Source organism: Drosophila willistoni, chromosome 3R (assembly GCF_018902025.1).
Source record: "Drosophila willistoni isolate 14030-0811.24 chromosome 3R, UCI_dwil_1.1, whole genome shotgun sequence".
Taxonomy (NCBI): domain Eukaryota; kingdom Metazoa; phylum Arthropoda; class Insecta; order Diptera; family Drosophilidae; genus Drosophila; species Drosophila willistoni.
The window spans coordinates 29167550-29173257 of record NC_061086.1 but is presented as its reverse complement, the minus strand read 5'-3'; the positions used below and the strand labels follow the sequence as shown (position 1 = coordinate 29173257).

Here is a 5708-nt window from a genome sequence, read left to right as displayed (position 1 = left end):
GATCCTTAGAGCCTGCAAGGGCTTTTCTTAAAATAACAAAATTACTTTTTATATGCAAGGATATGGCTGGAGCGGTAACAGAAGCAACAACAACAACAACATGCCATTGACAACCATTAATCATGGACGCCTGTCAGGGCGGGTTTGGGTAAGGCTTGGGTGAGGGCGTCGTCCCAACCCAACTGACTGGCTGCCTGGCTGGCTGGCAGCCTGCTTGCCTCCTTGCCTGACTGTCTGCTGATTGTCCTGCACTGCAATGATTGTGTGTGTGTGTGTGCGTTTTTTTTTAACTTTGCCTTTTACATGCTAATGCCTGGCACTGGGTCTCAAGTCATGCTCATGCACGGACCACGCCCAGCTGCGAAATTGACAGGCAAACCGGAGAGTGCGTTGTGACATGACACTTGCAAAGGACCAGAAACAGCAGCAGCAGCAGCAGCAGTACGAGGAACAGGAGCAGTAGCCAGAAGCCAGGACCTAGGCGTGGGCAGGTTATGTATGCCATCATTAGACTTGGTCCGTTTGCCACGCCCGTGCTGTTGCAAATTGGCAGCTCGACCATGGACGGGCCCATCATGTCACATGACAAGATGATGGCTACATCAGAAGTGTGAGTCCGATGAGGAGGAGGTGGAGGAGGAGAAGGTGAAGTCAAAGTTCAATGCGAAATGCCAAAATTCCGATTGCCAAGATATGTATTCAAAGGAGAAGTTGGAAGGAAGGAGAAGGAGTTGATGCAGAAACATTGTCTAATTGCTGAATTTATTGAAGGAACTTGCCCGCTCTACGCTGCCCCATCTTGCATCATCCACATCTTTGCTAGCATGTCATAAAGTGCAAATACTTGGCCCCGCCTAAAAGCATGCAATGAAATTCACAGTGATTTGTGTTTTGCTCTTACTTGACATGCATTTTCAATTTAGCCAGAGGCTTTAAGAACGAACCCCAACTATCCCCTCTGCATCCCACCCTTGTGCCAATAATGAATTCCATTTTCCATCCTTCTTGTCCACATCTCCGTCTCCGTCCCCGTCCTTGCCTCCATCCAACGACCGACGTTGGTGGTGTTCATTTATGCAATTGCAAATGCATTTCGTTGCCGGGTAAAAGTTCCAAGAAAACGACGTGACAGAGAGTCAGAGGAGAAGACGCAGCCAGGTCCTCCAACTTGGGTACGATAAAAGTTTATGTATGTACTACGGGGCTCTAGCTACAGAGGCTTGGCGGTGTGGCTTGCCTTCCCAGCATTGACATTTCAAGTGGTCCTCGGGTTCACGGAAACGCCATCAGAATAGTTTTAATAATGCACAAGACGATGGCAAAACGAGTCCAACTAGCATAGCATAAAATACAGGACATACGAGGACAAGCCCAGAAGAGTCAACCAGCGCACAGATAAGGCCAGGACTGTCCAAGTAACAAGACCAAACACAACCAAAAAAAAACCAGAAAGAACAAAAAAAAAGGGTACGGAAAAACAAACTCGTAAGGGCAACACAGGAACTAAAGAGAGAGTATGGCGGGACAAAAGAGGACAAGCAACATGAAAATTCAATGCAACTTTGTCTATTCGATGTCAAAATGAATACTTTTGCATTATTTATGTCGCCGTACTTATTCCTCCTCAGCTCAGCTCAACAAAACGAACAGGAAAACGGAACAAATAGCGTTGCAATTTATGTTTGCAAGCAAAGGCAAATTTCAATCAATACATTACATACTTTCAGGCAGCTTTAATTAAATGATCACCCAAGTGAAAAAAATATATAAAATGGGTAGAAAAACTAGATACTAAAAAAAATAGTAACTGCTTATTCTTTTTCTTTTGAATTTGGCTTATCAGTTTCGAGTAAAGTATTTTGATAAATCATAATCAAATTAACTATTAAGCTGCGAAAACTATAGTTTAAATTTATTTAGATAATATTTTGAATTAAACGAAAACTCACCTCCATTGTTTAGTATCAATTTCAATTCATATCTCTTTAATTTTTTAAGATACTATTTATATCGATGTTATTATATTGTTAAGATGTAGTTGCGATCTTCATTAAGAATGGACGATTGAGTAGTGACAATGGAGAAAAAATTTAAGAGATAAAATTTGTCAGTTTCAAGATAAAATAAAGGTAACAAACACACTGTTCTTCACATAATAATAACTTTTAAAACTTAATATTTACAATTTACTTAGTGATATTTAATAATATAATAATTATAGTTCCTCTAATAAAACTTTAATTTTAACTGTAAAATAATATGTGCATAAGTAAAAGAAACACTTATCAAACCATTCTGAATCAAAGCTAATATAGAAATATAATTAAGTTGTTGCGCAGTGTTGTAGAACAGTGACAAAAATTAAAACAGTTTACTTACTCAGTACCTCAGCAGCGATGACCCCGCACAGCTTCAGCAAGTGATGGGGGGACGCATCACTCAGTTGCAGTTTCTTTTATAAGCCCAACGAAAGCCAAGAATTGAGAGAATCGGTCAGCGAGCACCTCTCTCGCTCTGTCAAATCAAATCCCACTCTGTTCTATTTCTTTGTAAGTAAAAGAAACATTTATCAAAGCATTCTGCATCCGAGCTAATATAGAAATGAAATAACCCAATCAATAGACAATTGATATATATAATTAAAACAGTTTACTTACTTAGTACCTCAGTAGCGATTTTTTCCAATAGCTTGACCCCGCTTAGCTCCAGCAAGTGATGCGTCCCCCCTCAGTTGCTGTTTCTTTTATAAGCCCAACGAAAGCCAAAAATTGAGAGAATCGGTCACTGAGCGCCTCTCTTGCTCTGTCACCTCCCACACAAAACACAATACACACACACACTAACACCGCTCTCCCTCTGCCCGCTCATATGCACTCATATTTTAGCTAAAGTCAGTGAGAGGGCGACTAGGTGAGAGAGAGAGCAGATCATGGAGCGAGAGAGCAATATTTACACTTTCTCACGATCAGCAACTAAGTGTGCGAATGACAAAGCAGTTCAGTGGGAGAGCACTTCTTTCGCTCTTTGCTATCGCTGGGCCTATAAAAGTAGGTGCAACTGAGGGGGGCCGCATCAGTTATTGAAGCTGCATTGCTGAGTGAGGTCAAACTACTGCAATGATCAGGTGAGTGAGTAAAATATAATTTTTACTGTTACAAAACTCTGGGCAACAACAAATCAAGTGATTGCATTATTATTTATGATATTAGTCTAATTTTTAATGACAACTGCGAATCTCAAACTGAATGTTTTTATTTTCACATTGAAAAACATAAGCTAAACTACTAACATTAGCAAACCATTAGATAATTTTGCCCTAATCTGCTATTTCTAATACCATCAACTGTTTTCAACCACTTCTTAAATTCCTCCATCACATTCGCACATTGAATCAAGTGTTGCTCCATTGCAGAATCACAGACAAGTGAGGTTCGATGGGTCAAAGTACTTATGCCAAGTGTCCTTACTTATGAGAGAGGAAACATAAATGAAAGTACATATGCATACTTATGGATGTTCATGCAGACATTTTTATTTCTGGATTCATTCGCTACGCTCAACAAACTTGAATTTGAAGGGGATATTTGGTTTAACAAAGAACTGAGTCTTGAAGGCATTGTCGATGGGATAATCGAAACCGATGTCGAAATTGCGTATCAGCCTGGCAACGGCAATTTCCAATATCATGTCGACAATACGTTTACCAGCACAGGAACGTGGACCGAAACCAAATGGTATATACATGAATGGAGTGGTTGTCTCGCCCACTAGAGTTGAATTGGATTGATCGCGTAGCCAACGTTCGGGTAGAAACTCACGAACTTTGGGAACAAACTGCTCCACATTGGCCATTTGGAAGTTGGCTCCAGTGCCGACATCAGTGCCAGCCACAACACGATAACCACTAAGGACCACATCGTGGGGCATGCGACGCAAAGTACCTGGACCAATGGGATACAGACGAATGCCTTCCTTTATGCAGGCACGTAAATATGGTAAGTTGGCCATATTATCCATAGTCAGGGGTGAGTTCTTTTCGGGCAGTATTTGCTTAATCTCTTCCCGAAGGCGTGCCTGTTGTGCTGGATTCTTTGCCAGGCTAAATAGAATGCCACTAAGGCTGACCAAGGTCTTTACAAATGATAAAATGGTGAATAATTTATCAATTTTTTTTTGTCTTTCAACACTAACTAACGACAAATTTTTTACTTACAGGATCTGAACCAGCGAATAACAAGTCCAGGGCTATTATAACTGCTGTTTCTCGATCAACGTTTGCCAATTTCTCCAACAAACTCTTCTCCAAGCCAATCTCTGGGCTAATATTACCGGCTTTAGCATCTTCTTCTATCTTCTTGAGAGCGTGTTCAATATGCCCATAGCAAATATTGAGAATTGTATCAAATTGTCTCATTAGACGCTTGAATTTTGGCACTGGCAAATATTTCCAAAAGGGTGGCAAGATATCCAACTCGAAACCCGCTTCCAGAACATCCTGTAAAGCTGTTGTAAGCTGCTTGCCCTCAGCACTGTTACGATTCTCGCCAAGGAGACCCAATCTAGCATTTAGGGCCACCGAGCCAATGGATTCCAAGACCAAAAAGCGAATATCCTCAACGAAATCATCAGGCATTTCGTTAGTGCCCGGATCACGAATCAAGCGTATGCTTCAAAGGATTAAACCATACTATAAGAATCCTTTGGCGAATCATCATATCAACTTACCGCTCTATAAACTCATCGTTGACTTGCAGTAAATTATTCATGTATAATTTGGCATTTCGTGGTTGAAGCAGTATGGGATTCACGGCCGTTCTCATTTTGCCCCAAGCTGGGCCATTACTAGAATATTTGGAATATTTGTAAAAAGCATAAATTGTTTGGCATTTAAGGCCCACCCCGATGTTAGGCCATCTTTATCGCCAAATATATCATTTCTCTGCACTCTTTTGAAGTATTCAAATGTCTTGAAGCTTCGTCGATATGGCAGTGCTCCTTCGTTCCTAAAGATCACCGAGTAATCTTCAGGATTCATGGTGAACACCATATCCACACCGGCCACACTTGGCATGCGGAAAATGTTGCCATAACGTTCCTTCAAATCCAAGAACATATGATGTATAGGCGCATTATGATAGCGACCTGTAATTGGTCAAAGAATGGAAGATTATAAATAGAGAGAGAGATTAAAAGAGGGAGAAAGAGAGAGAGAAAGTTGTCACACTATTTCTTTGTTGCTTTCCCTTTCAATCGTATGTACATACCGCCTGGCAAAAAAGCTCGAAACATATGAAATCTACTGGGGCCCGGCAAATCCGCATAAGGCTTGGCCTGTTCTAGGCTCACCGGCTCCACCGTTGAAGAAGCCTACAAAGACATTTGTTATATACTAAAATATATAGAAAATACTGTACAATAAGTCGTGGACCGATCTTACCTTAGTGGCCAGCTGCCTCAATATATGCGTAATTTGGCATGGGATCTGCCCTGTTGCTTTCAACTGCTTTGACAACATATTGAATACTGACTACATTTTTTTTTAGGAATCTTAATGAATTTCTACTATTTGTTCCAAGTGAAAAAGCTTTCAAAAGCTTTTATGGTAGCGCTCTCTACTAAAGATTACCCATAATTGATTAATTTAACTTTTTTTTCGTTCTTTTGCTTTGTCCATATATTCGTAATAAACAAAAATATTTCAAGTGACC

The 5708-nt window shown here is 40.5% G+C and overlaps 1 long non-coding RNA gene across 1 annotated transcript; it reads left to right on the top strand.

Moving 5' to 3' along the window:
- The first annotated feature begins 3048 nt into the window (after positions 1-3048).
- On the top strand, positions 3049-5419 carry LOC124459690. Its single transcript, XR_006953727.1, has 4 exons — positions 3049-3124; positions 3413-3995; positions 4069-4150; positions 4216-5419. It is a non-coding gene; the product is annotated as an uncharacterized LOC124459690 (long non-coding RNA).
- Positions 5420-5708: the final 289 nt, after the last annotated feature.